The sequence below is a fragment of the Lactuca sativa genome, chromosome 2, assembly GCF_002870075.4.
Source record: "Lactuca sativa cultivar Salinas chromosome 2, Lsat_Salinas_v11, whole genome shotgun sequence".
NCBI lineage: Eukaryota > Viridiplantae > Streptophyta > Magnoliopsida > Asterales > Asteraceae > Lactuca > Lactuca sativa.
The window spans coordinates 222,788,953-222,805,450 of NC_056624.2; positions in this window are offsets into that span (position 1 = coordinate 222,788,953).

Sequence of the window (16,498 nt, forward strand, 5' to 3'; positions counted from 1 at the left end):
GAAGTCTGCAAAATGGAAGGAGGCAATGGACAACAAGTTTCAATCCATGTATGACAATCAAGTTTGGAACTTGGTTGACAATGTACCAGGTTGTAAGATGGTCGGGTGCAAGTGGATCTTTAAGAAGAAGATCGACATGGATGCGAAAGTACACACGTTCAAGGCATGACTGGTTGCGAAGGGCTTTACTCAAACCCTGAGGGTTGACTATGATGAGACCTTCTCACTAGTGGCCAAGATCAAGTCTATAAGGGTTATGTTGTTCATAGCTGCATTTCATGATTATGAAATATGGCAGATGGATGTTAAAACTGCTTTCCTTAATGGGAAGTTGGTTGAAGATGTTTACATGTGTCAGCCAGAGGGTTTTGTAGACATGAAGTACCCCAATAGAGTGTGCAAGATTGAGAAATCCATTTGTGGATTAAAGCAAGTGTCTCGTAGATGGAATCTTTGTTTCGATGAGAAAGTCAAAGAGTTTGGATTTTCGAGAAGAGAGGATGAGTCTTGTGTATATGTCAAATCTAGTGGGAGTATAGTTAGCTTCATAGTATTGTATGTGGATGACATACTACTCATAGGAAATGACATTCCAAACTTGCAGGAAGTTAAGTCTTGGCTTGGGAAATGTTTTGCTATGAAAGATCTAGGAGAGGCTGCCTATATTCTAGGGATAAGGATTTTGAGAAATAGGAGTAAAAGACTAATAAGACTTAGTCAAAGTACTTACTTGAACAAAGTCCTGACACGTTTTAGCATGGAAAATTCCAAGAAATGTGAGCTGCCAATCCAAAGCAATACCAAGCTGAGTAAGACTCAGAGTCCGAGTAACGATGTCGAGATAGCGGAAATGAGTCAAGTGTCATATGCTTCCACCGTTGGCTCGATCATGTACGCTATGACATGTACTCACCCTGATGTGGCTTTTGCGTTGAGCATGGTTAGCCGAAATCAAGGGAACCCGGGTAGAGCTCACTGGACAGCAGTTAAGAACATTCTTAAGTACCTGCGAAGGATTAAGGATTGGGTCCTTATATTTAATGGGAGTGATGACTTGAGAGTGACAGGGTATAGTGACGCCAGCTTTCAAACCGACAGAGATAACTTCCGCTCTCAGTTGGGTTGGTTGTTTACCCTAAATGGAGGAACAGTTAGTTGGAAAAGTTCCAAGCAGGAGACCGTGGTGATTCAACGTGCGAATCAGAGTACATAAGAGTGAGCGAAGCATCAAAGGATGCTATATGGTTGAAGAACTTCATTGGAGACCTTGGAGTTTTACCAGCCATAAAAGAGCCCATGGAAATTTTCTGCGATAATGAAGGAGTGGTTGCGTTAACCAAGGAACCAAGGGATCATGGCAAATCTAGACATATCGACAAAAAATACCACTTCATCAATCATCGGGTAGAACGATTCCTCATGGTCAAGAGGGTATCATCATAAGAAAATCCTATGGATCCCCTCATAAAGGATTTAAGTAGGATCAAGCACGTTCAACATGCGAGGAGCATTGGTCTAAAGGACGATATTAGTTTTAGTGATTAGATAGATGTTTAGAAACTTGTAATAGATAAATGTAATTGACATTTGGTGATTATATAATGGAGATTTATATATAAGTATTGTTTACTATCTTGTGTCAATTGTTTACTATTGTTTCACTTTGCATGTTTTACTTCCTGAATAATTGGATTGTTTAAATTATCCACAGTCAATCATACTTTGGAATTAACTTATCAGGTTAGACTGTCATGAATTGGTTTGTAGATTGTCTAAGTGCTTAGACATAGCAAAGGTTTGTTGCAACGTTCATGAGTACTTCTGAAGTAAGATTTGAGTATTGGATTAAACCCATGCTCTTATGAATCACTTTGAGGAATTTATCACGAGTGATTGTGAGAAGATAATATCATATAATCTTTAAACCGAGATATATGATTTGTTGTTTACAAGTTGATTATGCATTGATAATGCGTAAACACATCAGTAACTTGATGTTATAAAATGTGATGTTGTGTGCGATTTGATGAGTAAATAGTACAAACATATAAGTCAAACTTTATCTATTCCTTTTATCCTAAGAGGGTAAAAGCGATATCTTGGGCCCCTCGATGATTTTGTGTTTACTTATGTGCCGGGTCCGGTCAGGACTGAATTGATGTGTTCAATTAAGTTATATGTCAAACAAATCGGAAGTCAGGAAAAAAATTGTTAGACATTGCGTATGACTCTATTCCATGTCTTTGTCCACACGATATCCTGCAAAATGGAGGATTATATGATCCCTTATCTAAAGGACGCGTCATTGACTAGGTCAGTTTGACAACGGCTTTTGAGAGCTACGATTGCTAATCGGATTTTGAAGTCATACTTGAAATTATCGTTATTAGATTTATCTAAGTGGGAGACTATTGGATTAGGTGTCTAAGCCCATAAATATCACTGGTGTGCACTTGATTTGATTGTAGCATGGTCCTTTTGGGTTGCCTTCACCATATCAACTGGACATGATGAGCTTTAGAGAAAAAGGTTAATTGATAATTTATTAATATATTATAAGAATAATATATTAATTAAGAAATCATTTCCTTAATTAGTATTAAACAAAAATTAATTTGGAATTAATTTTGGGATTAAACGAACTAATTAAAAGGAACGGGGACTGATTTACAAATCATTGATAGTTGCAAGTTGGGTTAATGGACTCCTAAAGAAGGAGTGAACGAAATCCATGGGAAGCCCATAGAGATTTCGTCCATAGGATTTCTAGAAGGGTTCCATGGATGACTTAAGGCTTAAGCAATCAGATTAGGGTTTCACCTGGAAACCCTAGCAGCCTCAGCTATATAAAGGACCCTTGGCTTATAGTTTTCGGCCCTATGCTATTCTAATAGAACCCTAGCCGAATTTTTTTAGAGCCTTCATCTCTCTCTTTCATCCTTTGCTAAGTGGTGTTTGTGACTCCATTAGAAGTGCAACGTTTGGGGCACTAACCTCTTGAAGGTCAAGATCAAGCTATAAACAAGAAAGGTATTCTTCTAACCCTAATACTATGTAGAACTCGTTTTTATGTATGTTAGATTAGGGTTCTTGCTTTTGAAAATTAATTTGCATGTATAACTTGAGAAAAACCTAGATCAAAAGCAAATAGGGTTGCATGTGCACATAGGAATGTTGTAATGCTCAAAACCCATCAGGAATTTCTCGCAGTTTGGGTGTTCTCACATCAGAAACCGAAATCGGAAGTTTTGAAATCGGATTTCGCTGTTCATTTTCTGAACAGCTCCGATCATCGGAATTGTTCGGAATTTGAATTGGATACCACAAATCGGAAAAGTAATTCGAATCAGAATGTATTGTTCATCTTCCGATTGATTAAGAGCTTCTGAATAAATCAGAATCTGAAATTACAAAGCTTCAATCGAAATTTCTAATCGAAAATCGGAATAACTTGGGAACAATCGGAATTGGTGTCGCCTTCGGAGTTCTGGATTTGGAATTGAACAAAGAAACCAAATTATGATTGCAAGAAGGTAAAATCGGAACATCATAATCAAAATCCGACATCGAAATCGGAATTAGGCCAATCGGTAATATTCTATTCAGAGCATCGATACAAAAATTGAAATTCAAACTTCATGGAGATTTGTAATTAGAATTTTGGCCATTATAAACCAAAATCGAATTTAAAAAAAATTGGTATTGTGTGTATGAACAAAACAGGACATCAGAATTTTAAGAGTTTGTTTTTGGGACCTTATGATCGGAATCTTGATCAGAATTTTAAGATTGAAGATTCGGTCGTAATCTAATTTTGACTATGAAAAGTCAAAGGAGCGTGCCTTTCTCCAATTGATTGAAGAAGATGGGCACATTTTATCTTTCATATCCCTCATCGTTGAGCTTTTGACAGATTTAACCCAATATTCAAAATTCTTCAAAATTTCATGGGTTTTACCACTTTCTACCCAAAATTATTTTTATTTCTTATCTTTTTCTTGGTCTAATTATTTCCAAACCCTTCTTATAATTGTTTCTTATTATTTTCTTTTTGTTTAAACCTCAAAATCCCGAAATTCCAAAAAGAATTTATTTCATTTGTTCAAATCTGATGGGTTTTGAAGATCCATATTGGAGAACTTGCTCTTTGTGATAGAGTGGGTTGCTAGAGATCCATATTAGCAAACTTGCTCTTTGTGATAGAGTAGGTTGTTAGAGATCCATATTAGCGAACTTTCTCTTTGTGATGGAGTAGGTTGTTGGTGATATTTCTAAACTTTTGGGATTTTGTCCATGGTATTTGTTGAAGATTCAAGGGGGAGTGATGATTAGTCAAGGGGGAGTTCGCATTTGGAAGATGATATTTGATTTTCACTCGTTGAAGACCCCATGTTCTAATGAGTCTCACAATTTTGGGGGAGTAATGCCATGAAGATTGGAAATCGTGATTTTCATCAGTTTCAACATCTAGGGGGAGATTGTTGAGTATGTGAGATATTGAAACTGATTTGGCATTTCTGTTAATTATTGAATACTTTTTAGGGTTTTGTATTTTTTGGTAAATGTTTTATTTTCCCTATATATAACCATTAGTTTAGCTTGTTAGGTAAGTTTTTTTCCTCAAAAAGGTTTCTTTGTATGTCTAATTTCAAAATCAATGATAAACAAAAATTTGACAGATTACTTGCAACTTTATGGTGATTGATTCATGATTGTTTTTTAGATTCCGCATTTGCCATCTTGTTTTTCATCCTAACAAGTGGTATCAGAAGGGTAGTTCGAAACCGAAAGTATATCAGGAGTTAAACAAGAACGCAGTTGATATGGATAAGATTATCGAAGGTTTTTGTACTTCATTGAAGTCTGAGAAAGAAGCTCTCTCCAAACTCCTGGAAAACATCAAGCTTGATAACACTAATCTTAATCTATCAATTTCTCAACAGCTCACCAAGTTACAAAATGACTTGGTTGCTAAAAACAAGATTATGATTGCACTGGCAGAGCAAACGCAGAAAACCAAGGTTCTTATTGAGAAGCTGAAGAATGCTACCCAGAACATTGCCAAACTTGAAGAAGAGAGATCTTTATTTAAATGGTGCACTTTTGAAATCAATACACATTTTTTGCGAATCGTTTGAAGGTATAAAGCTTGGATCTTGATGTGATATTTGCTTAGATCTTTCCAGTCTAGAGTTTGTGTGAGTTTTTGGTCCCATTGTTTTGGTCTAATGGAGTACGATCTCCTCCAGATCCTTGAAATGTAGTTTCATGTGTGTTTGAACTCATAGATTCATAAAAATGAGAGCTTGTACACTCTCATGAAGCCATACAAGAGACTTGGAGCTTTGGATGACCTTTGGACCAAGGGTTTGAGTTTATACCCTCTTGTATGCATGCAAATGGATAAAGTCGGTGACTTTATCCATTAAGACGTCCCTTTTTATTTGGATCTGAAGTTTGGTGCTTTGGCTTAATGAGATAACGACTTAACAATGGATTGCTGTAACGACCGGGTTTCAGGGCTAAGCATTTTTGGACGATGTAATAGTATAGGTCAACTATTGTAACTCTTTTTGAAGTAATAAAAATGAAATATTTGAATTCTATGTGAACTATGTGTATTTATGTGCTTATTACTTAATTATAAATATAGAATTAATAAAGAATAAAAATAAGCGTCAAAATTAAAGTGAGAGATAAGTCTGATATCTTTACATAAAGTTGTAGTGGTCGAAACAAGGGTTCCGTACATGTAAAGAACGCCGAAATCCGAATTATAACGAAGAAGTTATGGCCCGTCAAAGTTTTACGGCAAAACCGGCACGACACCGGGAGACGTAAATAGTGAATTTACGATGGAGGACTTTTTAGCCTTAGTGATATAAACTGAAGTTGTAGTATATGTTAAACCGAGAACATCCATAAAAAGAACGCCCAAATTTGATTTCGTATGAGGAAGTTATGATTTTTCAAAGTTTCGGTTTAGCAGTATACAGCCGAAACTCGAATTTTAGTTTGAGCGGTTTTTGGCTTATGCGGCCTAAATGAGAGTTGAAGATCTCATTAATAGGAGCTCAACGGTAAAAACATAGACGAAAACGGAGTCCGTATGAAGGAGTTACAAATTCTTCGCGGTCATTTAGCAGTATAAACTCCTCCTACTGTTAAATTTAATATCGGTCGAGAATTAGCCGACGGAGACAAGTCCTGGACAGTAGAGGGAGGTGATGTATGTGTAGGAGAGATGGGTTCAGAGTGTGATGAAGATCTTGGAAGTATCTCAACAAATTTAGGATGTCGAGTAGTGTAGATCTTGGAAGTAGCCATATAAAGACACCAATATCATTTGTATTGGGTGTTATATCCAATAAAACACATGGAATGCTTCATGGAGAAAGTTTGTGATCAGAATAGTTCCTTAAATAAGGGAAGACCCGGCATCCAAAGGTGCGAAAAACGTGAAAATTTGGCTAAGTGTGAAACAGAAGCTCGAATGGAGACTTGTTGTCTACCACGGGGGAAGGCAATCGATTAATAATGTATACACTATAATTGAAAGCATCAACCCATAAAGAGGCAGGTGCACTTGCATTAAATAACATGGCAAGGCCAATTTCGGTGATATGTCATTGTTTACGCTCAACACGCCCATTTTATTCGGGTGTGTAAGGACATGAAACACGATGATGAGTATTATTTTCAACAAATAGGGTCTTGATTTGGTTGTTTGAGAATTCAGTGCTACCATCACTTTGGAAAACCTTAACCTTGCATAAAAACTGAGTTTGAACAAATGCAAAAAAAAGTTTTAAGTGTTGGAATAGTGTCTAAGGCTGCAACTATATTAGGCAAGTATTTGACCCGATTGTGCATGGTCCTTTTGGGTTGCCTTCACCATAGCAACTTGACAGGATGATTTATTATGAGAGAATAAATATTATTAATATATTATGAGAATAATATAAGGAATAATAATATTGTTATTTGATTAATATAAGTCATAAATTAATTAGAATTAATTTGGTGACTTAAAGAGATTAATTAAATAAGAGGGTATAAACTGTCAATTGTTTGATAGTTACACTTTGGGCTGTAAATCCTTTATGGATAGGGTTGGACGATTTCTAGGGCTTGGGATAAGCCACAAATCGTCCAAGGGCTTATCTTGGAAAGGATTTGGATTGCTTTGAGTAAAGATTATCCAACTAGGGTTTAAGGGTGAAACCCTAGGAGCCTTACAAGTATAAATAGACCCTTGGGGAAAGGGAAACCGACACCTCTGCTAAAGCAAAGAAACCCCGGTCGATTTCTATTCCCTCTTCTCTCTCTCAAATCATCCTCTTGCTAGTTGGTGTTTGTAAGCCATTAGAGGAGTGACATTTGTGACTCTAAAGCTCCAAGAACAAGAAGATCAAACAAGTGTTTCAAGGTAAGCTTCTAACTCTGATTTTGTATTGTTCTTATACTCCATTAGTCATTAGAAGTCTTGGATCCAATGCATGTTTAATTAGAGAAACCTACATCCAAGCATTAGGGTTTGCATGTGCACATAGGAATGTTCATATGGCCAAAACCCATCATTAAAAACTGTTGCAAAATCAGATTTGTGCTTCAAAGGATAAAACCAAGTAAACTGGGAGAAATCATCAATAAAAATAGCATAATACATATAACCATCAGTGGATAAAATTGGTGCAGGACCCCATAAATCACAATGAATCATGTCCAACACATGCAAAGATCATTTTTCATTTAAAGGAAACGAAAGCTTATGACTTTTGGAAATCTCACAAGATGAGCAAAGACCAGGTTTAGGTAAAAGAGAAGTAACAAACAAATAACCATGTTTATGTAATAAATAAATAGCTGAAAATGAAACATGTCCTAGACGACTATGCCAAAGCTCATAAGATGCCTTCAATCGTGTTGAATTTAGTTGAGCAACCAAAGCTTTATGACCATGCTCAACCACATAGAGTCCATTATCAACCCTGCCCTTTGCTAGCACTTCCTTTGTGAGTCTTTTATGAATAGAAAAATTTTCATTAGAGAATAACACATCAACAGGAGAATCGGATGTTAAATTAGTTATAAAAAGAAGATTCTTGGTGAGTTTTGGAACTACAAGAACATCTGCTAGATTAATATCCTTTGTAAGGGATGTTTACCAATTCGTGAAATATTTAGAATATTACCATTTCCAAAGGCAACATGTTCATTCCCATTGTATGGAGCGGAGGTCGTAAGATTAAAAGTTGATGGTACGCAGAGGCGCCAGAATCAACATACCAATTAGAAGATTTGTCATGAACATTACATTGCAGTGAAGGCATGGGCTAAGTTGGCATCAACGATAGGGTTGCGAGATGCAAAAGTATAAAGATCTGGGCATTGGGAGGCATAATGCCCGTCTTTCCGACAGAGGTCGTGTAACGCCCGGGTTTCAGGGCTAAGCATTTTTGTCAATGTAATAGTCTAGGTCAACTCTTGTAACTCTTTTTGAAGTAATAAAGATGAAATATTTGAGTATTATGTGAATTATATGTGTTTATTATTTAATTATAAATGTATAATTAATAAAGAATAAAAATGAGCGTCAAAATTAAAGTGTGAGATAATCCCGATATCTCTACATAAAGTTGTAGAATATGTCTCAAGGTATCCGTGCATATAAGGAACGCCGAAATCCGAGTTATAACGAAGAAGTTATGACCCGTCGAAGTTTCACGACAGAACCGGCACGATACCGGGAAGCGTGAATAGTGAATTTACGATAGAGCGAGATTTAGCCTTAGTGATCTAAACGAAAGTCGTAGAATATGTTAAACTAAGAACATCGATAAAAAGAACGCCCAAATCTGACTTCGTATGAAGAAGTTATGAGATTTTAAACAGACCAATCCTGTCCCGGCTTGTTAAAAATATAACTTTAAAAATAAAGTCAAAATTAGCCGACATAGTCTAAACGAAAGTTGTAGAGTACGTCTTCACCTACGCGTGGATATAAAGAACGTCAAAAACGGAGTTCGTATGAACGAGTTACAAATTATAATAGCATATTTACGTATTAAAATAAACTATAAATCATGTATACGTACACACACACACATATATATATATATATATATATATATATATATATATATATATATATATATACATATGTATATATCATTAGAAAGGTATCGACGATGCGGTAATTATAAGACTAATGTTGAGTTCTTTCGACATTAGTTTAGTACAAATATCATTAAATCCATTTATAATAGTATTGTAGAGGGGTGTTTAGTTGTTTATATAACTAAAAGGTCATTAAGTAATTATGGAGGGTAGTTTTTGAAAATTCAATTAGTATAAATAAGAGCCTTGGGCTCTCATATTTCTTGCACCATTCTCTTGATTCAAGAGTCTTTCTCTCCTTATCCCCCGAACATTTCGGTCCCTCGTGATTCGACTTCTCTTTCTGTAGCTTAGTATAGTAAGGTGAGCGCTGAAGCGCTGCACGAATCTTTCTTAGAAAGATTTAGCGACGAAGTTCTGCCCCTGCAGAGCCCGACTCCTAGCTAAAACCCCCTTGTAAGTAAGTTATGCTTACCTTATTTTAATATAGCTTATATTTAAAATTACTATTGTTATTATGAACTTATAATAAATATCTGAGCTATTATTATAACTTATATAAGTGTCGTTATAATATATTTTTTTAACTACTCGTGGTACGGGGAATCTGGTTTAAAGGGCCGCATAGGGTTGTTGGATTTCAGAAGTGATATATGCCAAAATGGTCCCGCCCTCCGGTGTTTTATGTCTGGCCCCTGTCTGTACATAGTGGTTGGAAAATATTGTTTAACGCTTATATAATAATAATAATACTAAGACTAATAGTTGGTCACGGTAAATATTAGACTAAAATTTAGCGATAATAATGCTAGGTTTCATTGAAGGAAAATAGAATCGTTAGAAGCAAGCGTTGCCCGATTTTGGAATCATCACTTTAACAAGTGAGTGCATAGTTACTTTCAACTTACACATAGATATGAAGTATTTTATATAAATTACGTGCTATGTGTGCATATTATCTGAATACTTGCTATCTATGCTAGGTGAACGTTGTTATACATGTTTTCAATGATTTAAACTGTATATGTATTTTATATCTACGAAAATGTTGGGGTAAAACATGGGTAGATGCAATAGGTGATGTGTGATAAAATGATGAGATGCCTCGATGTTGATGTTGTTGATTCTGTCATCTAGCGGAGTATGGATGACGACCACGGACTCTTCTAGACAGTCCAGTGGAACACTAGCAGGCTCGCAACCTGTAGGTGTTTGTGAACGATATGTTCACCGGTGTACTCCATCCCCCACATGGTTGCCTTTAGGACATTTATTGCTGAGGAATCCCCTTAGCAGTAGTGTCCGTCCCGATGATGATCCTTAGGCTAGGTCCCTTATGATAGGTGTTTAGGGACGTAAAGTGAGGATAACGGGAACGGGTAATCGGGTTATTGTTGATCGATGAAATTAATAAACTTATTTATTGTGGGTTGAAAACCCTATGTGCTCACCAGGCTCCCAAGCCTGACCCACTCAGTTTTATGTATTACAGGTAGTGGCGCATGAGCATAGGTGTGATGTTTTGGACGAGGGATTACGGATATAGGCCTGTAGATATGAAATAATGTAGTAAGGCTTATATTGTACTGTTTATGCTTTTGATCTGTACGAACATGACATCCCGAGTCTTTTAATGAAATACATTTCTATGGAAATGCTTTTGATAAATCTTTATCATATTTTTGTTTTGGGACAAATTCCGCAACACTTTCATTTAAAATGTAACTCTGATTTTTAAACAAAGCATAAACAAACTGGTCTTTTCTGGCCGTGATTTTGGGGATGTCACAGTTGGTATCAGAGCATTAGTTTAAGCGAACTAGGAATTTGTAGGATTTCTAGACTTAAACTTAGAATGCTAAGCGATGATTGTGAGGTGTGAGCACTAGCTTATTTTAGGAATTGTGCCTAAAATGCTTTTATGTGCTAAATGCTTTGTGCATAATATGCTGTTAATTGTTCGGATCTATGGTCTGTTGCCGACCGGATCTGGAAACCTTATGTGTTTAGGATTCTAAACGTACGACTACGATATTAGAACTAGCATGTAAACGTTTCGGAGTGATAAGGACGATTTAAAACGTCTATCCTAAATAAAGATCTAAATTCACCTTATTCGGTGTATAGATCAAGATGGCAAGGACCCGTAGCGGAAACGTGAACGCAAATGGAGGTAGGAACCAACCCCCAGTGGTTCAGCAAATACCTGTTGTTGAAGAAGTTGCACCTGAGCCAGTCACCATGGCTGGAGTTCAAGCCTTGATTCAGGCTATGATAGCTGAACAAAGGGAAGAAATGAGACGGATGCTCCACGAAAATAGGGACGAACCTACCATACATGTTGAACCGACGGAGCCAGTTCCCGAGCCATCTGAGGAAGGGAACTATAGCCGCCAAGTGAGTCAAGTAGGGACTCAAGGTGAGAAAAAGGATGGCCCAGAAGGGAGAAACAACAAGGATGGGCGGATGTACAAAAATTTCTTGGGTGCGAAACCACCAAGTCTCTCAGGAAGCCCAAAGCCTGCTGAGATTATGGACTGGATCTCCGAGATGGAGATGGTGTTTGAGAGCTGCGACTGCAGCGAGAAGCAGAAGACTGTCTTCGCTGTGAGACAATTGAAAACTAGAGTCTTGAGCTGGTGGAAGCTATTGGCAGATACAATGCCACGGGGAGAAGCTCTGAAAATGTCATGGGATGAGTTCTTGGAACAACTGAAGGCGCAGTACTGTTCAGAGATAGACCTGATTGATCTGAACAATGAGTTCCAAAATTTGAAGAAAGGGAGAATGAGCATCGATGACTATGCTGCTGTATTTACGGAAAAGATGAAGTTGTTTCCATACCTAGTGCCAACCGAACTTTCCAAAATTGAGAAATTCGCAAACGGACTGCCGGCTGACTTTGGCCCAACAGTCAAGATGGCAACCACTCTGAAATCAGCTGTTCGAGCAGCTAAGAACGTGGAGACCCAACAAAAGGAAAGAGGTCTGGAGAGGGCTGAGGTTGGTGAGAAACGGAAGTTCAATGGATCCTCGAAGTCCAACAAGAAGAGTAGATTCTCGAAGTCTGGTTCGAGGGGAGGAGGATCAAAAGCGAAGTGGTGTGACAAGTGCAAGAAGAAGCACTCTGGGAAGTGTGACGGAGGGGTCACTTGTTACAAGTGCGGAAAGCCTGGGCACTTCGCCAATGAATGCACCCTCAACCAGAAAGTCTGTTATGGGTGCAATGAAGAAGGGCACATTTTGAAGGACTGCCCGAAGAAGAAGGAGACGGGAAGACCCAACATACCACCGAAGCCGAAGGCGAGAGCCTTCCAGATGACGCTCGAGGCTGCAAAGGAGGCAGCAGACGTCGCTTCAGGTACCTTTCTTGTAAATGGTTTGCCTGCAAATATACTATTTGATTCCGGAGCCAACTACTCCTTTGTGTCGCATAAATTTGGTGGGAAATTAGCATTGCCTGTAGAAAAACTAGATAATGCCCTGATTATAGAAGTTGCCAGTGGCAAATTCGTACCTGTTAGTAATCGTATTAGGAACATCGTCATTGACCTAAACGGAAACGAATTCCACGAAGAGCTATTACCCATAGAGTTAAACGGTTTCGACATCGTTTTGGGTATGGATTGGCTTAGCGCCAACGATGCTGAGATTCAATGCCGAAAGAAGATAGTAAAGGTAAAACCACCCGGAAAAGAATCATTTATGGTGTATGGGGACAAACACAGAGTGAATTCTGGAATCATCTCCCTGATGAAAGCCAGGAAATGTTTGTCCAAAGGATGTGCATCATACTTGGCATTCGTAATCGATGCCAAGAAGGAGAAGAAAGAGGTGCAAAATATACCGGTTGTGTGTGATTATCCAGAAGTCTTTCTTGAAGATCTTCCCGGATTACCACCTGATAGGCAAGTGGAGTTTCGTATAGACTTGTTACCAGGAACAACACCGATAGCAAAGGCACCTTATCGATTAGCACCGACGGAGATGAAGGAGCTCATGACGCAACTTCAGGAGCTGTTGGACAACGGTTTTATTCGACCTGGTTCATCACCCTGGGGAGCTCCGGTGTTATTCGTGAAGAAGAAGGACGGAAGTATGAGAATGTGTATAGACTACCGAGAGCTGAATAAGGCAACGGTGAAGAACAAGTATCCATTGCCGAGGATTGATGACCTATTCGATCAGCTGCAAGGTTCGAGCTACTTCTCAAAGATCGATCTTAGGTCAAGATATCATCAGCTAAAGGTGAGAAAGCAGGATATTGAGAAGACTGCATTCAGAACGAGATATGGACACTACGAGTTCTTGGTTATGTCATTCGGGCTAACCAATGCTCCCGCAGCATTCATGGATTTGATGAATAGGGTTTGTAAACCATTCCTCGATAAATCCGTGATAGTGTTCATCGACGACATTCTCATCTACTCAAAAAGCCAAGAGGAGCATGGTAAGCATCTATGGGAAGTATTAGAAGTGTTGAAGAAGGAGAAGCTTTTTGCAAAGTTCTCCAAATGCGACTTTTGGATACGGGAAGTCCAATTCTTGGGTCATGTTGTTAACCACGAGGGAATAATGGTTGACCCCGCAAAGATCGAGGCTGTAATGAAGTGGGAACGTCCAAAGAGTCCCACGGAGATTCGAAGCTTTCTAGGATTAGCCGGATATTATCGACGATTTATCCAAGGCTTTTCTTCGATAGCTGCTCCATTAACAGCTTTGACTCATAAAGGAGCTATGTATACGTGGAGTGAGAAACACTATGAGGCATTCAAGAAGCTAAAGAAGAAGTTATGTGAAGCACCGATACTTTCTCTACCCGATGGAGTCGAAGATTTCGCGGTTTATAGTGACGCTTCTGGAGTTGGGTTGGGTTGTGTTCTGACCCAAAGAGAAAAGGTGATAGCATACGCATCTCGACAATTGAAAGAGCACGAAAAGAACTACCCCACTCATGATCTGGAGTTGGCAGCGGTAGTTTTTGCCTTAAAGATATGGAGGCATTACCTCTACGGCACGAAGTGCAAGCTCTTCACTGATCATAAGAGTCTCCAGTATCTCTTTAATCAGAAGGAGTTGAACATGAGGCAACGACGCTGGCTAGAACTTCTCAAGGACTACGACTGTGAGATACTTTACCACCCAGGTAAAGCAAATATTGTTGCTGATGCTCTCAGTCGGAAAGTCAATCTGGAAAGGAAAAGGCCAAGAGCGTTAAGAATTGAAGTCGTCTCGACGATTGTGGAAAGTATCGGGAAAGCTTAAGAAGAAGCTTTAGAGAAAAATGACAGAAAGGAAGAACGTTAGTGTTTGGTACAAACAGTCGAGGACTGAAGGTATTCCAAGATCGAATTTGGGTACCTAAGACGGGAGGAATAAGAGATCTTCTGATGGAAGAAGCACACAAGACCATGTACTCGATTTATCCCGGTAGCACTAAAACGTATAGGGACCTAAAACCCTACTACTGGTGGCCGACGATGAAGCTCGATGTTGCGAAGTATGTGGCCGAGTGCGTAACATGTGCGAGGGTTAAGGCACAACATCAGAAACCGTATGGGAGTTTGGAACCTTTACCTGTACCCATGGGTAAATGGGAAGACATCACCATGGATTTTGTGACTAAACTGCCCAGGACGAAGAACGGTCACGACATGATTTGGGTAGTCGTGGATCGTTTCACCAAGAGTGCACACTTCATAGCAGCCAACGAGAAGTGGTCTATGGATAAGCTCGCAAATGCTTACGTGAAGGAAATTGTAAGACTTCACGGTGTCCCTCTTACGATTGTATCAGATCGTGATAGTCGTTTCACGTCAAGGTTTTGGAGGAGTCTACAAGAGGAGTTAGGTACAAAGTTGTGTTTGAGTACTGCTTATCATCCGCAAACTGATGGTCAGAGCGAAAGAACGATTCAGACGCTGGAAGATATGCTGAGAGCATGTACCCTCGAATTCCAAGGGAATTGGGACGAGCACTTACCTCTGGTAGAATTTTCTGACAACAATAGTTTTCACTCGAGCATCAAGATGGCTCCTTATCAAGCATTGTATGGCCAGAAGTGTCGTACGTCGTCTTGTTGGCTTGAAGCTGGAGAGAAGCAGTTTATGGGCCCCGAGATAGTCCATGAGACTGCTGAGAAGTTGAAGGTGATTAGGGAAAGGATGTTAGCAGCCCAGGATCGTCAGAAGAGCTATGCTGACAAGAAAAGACGACCGATAACTTTCGAAGTTGGGGATTCCGTTTTGCTTAAAGTCTCACCGTGGAAGGGACTTATACGATTTGGGAAACGAGGAAAGTTGAGTCCAAGGTTTATTGGACCGTTCAAAGTTCTTCAGAAGATAGGGAACCAAGCTTACAAACTGGAATTGCCCGAAGAACTCAATGGTATTCATAACACCTTCCATGTGTGTTATTTGAGGAAATTCACGGGAGATGTTCCCGACATAATTCCAATCTCAGAGTTAAGGATGGATGAAAATAAAAGGTTGATCGAAGAGCCTGAGGCAATTGTTGACCGTAAGACTGAGAAGTTACGACGCAAGATGGTCGACTTGGTTCTAGTCCGATGGAAACATTCGAATGGGCCGAATCTCACTTAGGAAACAGAGGATGACATGATGAGTCGCTATCCACATCTGTTTGCTGATGCATGATTCCGGGACGGAATCATCCTAAGGGGGAGAGAATTGTAACGCCCGGGTTTCAGGGCTAAGCATTTTTGTCAATGTAATAGTCTAGGTCAACTCTTGTAACTCTTTTTGAAGTAATAAAGATGAAATATTTGAGTATTATGTGAATTATATGTGTTTATTATTTAATTATAAATGTATAATTAATAAAGAATAAAAATGAGCGTCAAAATTAAAGTGTGAGATAATCCCGATATCTCTACATAAAGTTGTAGAATATGTCTCAAGGTTTCCGTGCATATAAGGAACGCCGAAATCCGAGTTATAACGAAGAAGTTATGACCCGTCGAAGTTTCACGACAGAACCGGCACGATACCGGGAAGCGTGAATAGTGAATTTACGATAGAGCGAGATTTAGCCTTAGTGATCTAAACGAAAGTCGTAGAATATGTTAAACTAAGAACATCGATAAAAAGAACGCCCAAATCTGACTTCGTATGAAGAAGTTATGAGATTTTAAACAGACCAATCATGTCCCGGCTTGTTAAAAATATAACTTTAAAAATAAATTCAAAATTAGCCGACAGAGTCTAAACGAAAGTTGTAGAGTACGTCTTCACCTACGCGTGGATATAAAGAACGTCAAAAACGGAGTTCGTATGAACGAGTTACAAATTATAATAGCATATTTACGTATTAAAATAAACTATAAATCATGTATACGTACACATATATATATATATAC